Raw genomic sequence first — 579 nt, forward strand, 5'->3', positions numbered from 1 at the left:
AATACTTCAATTGGTATACCATCTATTCCTGGGGCCTTGTTTTTTGCTATTTCCTTCAAAGCAGCTTGAACTTCTTCCTTCATCACCATAGGCTCATAGACAAGAGTCCTAGAAATCCCTGTTACTCCTTTAGTGTTCTATCCAGAATGCTATTCTTAGCCATGTGGCAAGTGTTTACTGATTTGGAGGTTGGCTCAAAACCAGTCAGTTTTCTTGAACCTCCCACTAACAACTAAGCCATTGTCAGAGCAAACTGTTGTTTGTGGGTTTTTTTTTTAAATTTTGATCTTAACTAAAGGTTACAGAAAATCTGGGTTTTCATTCATTCATTGCTGTACATTTTTCTCCTTCCCTGTCCCTAATTCACTCTCTTTTTCTTTTTTTAAAATATTAATTCATTGTTGCAATTTCCTTTCCTCATTCCCAGTCCACTTTGAAATGCACCTTTTATTCTGGACTGTTGTCATAAAAATAATGCCTAATAATATATCCTTTTAAAAAGTTCTTTCCTTCATCTGTCCCAATGCAGTGTTTATTATCTATCCTCTCCTTTCTTTTTGTTGTGTTTTTAAGTGCCAT

Source organism: Elephantulus edwardii, unplaced genomic scaffold (assembly GCF_000299155.1).
Source record: "Elephantulus edwardii isolate Elephantulus edwardi_28Jun2011 unplaced genomic scaffold, EleEdw1.0 scaffold00070, whole genome shotgun sequence".
Classification (NCBI taxonomy): domain Eukaryota; kingdom Metazoa; phylum Chordata; class Mammalia; order Macroscelidea; family Macroscelididae; genus Elephantulus; species Elephantulus edwardii.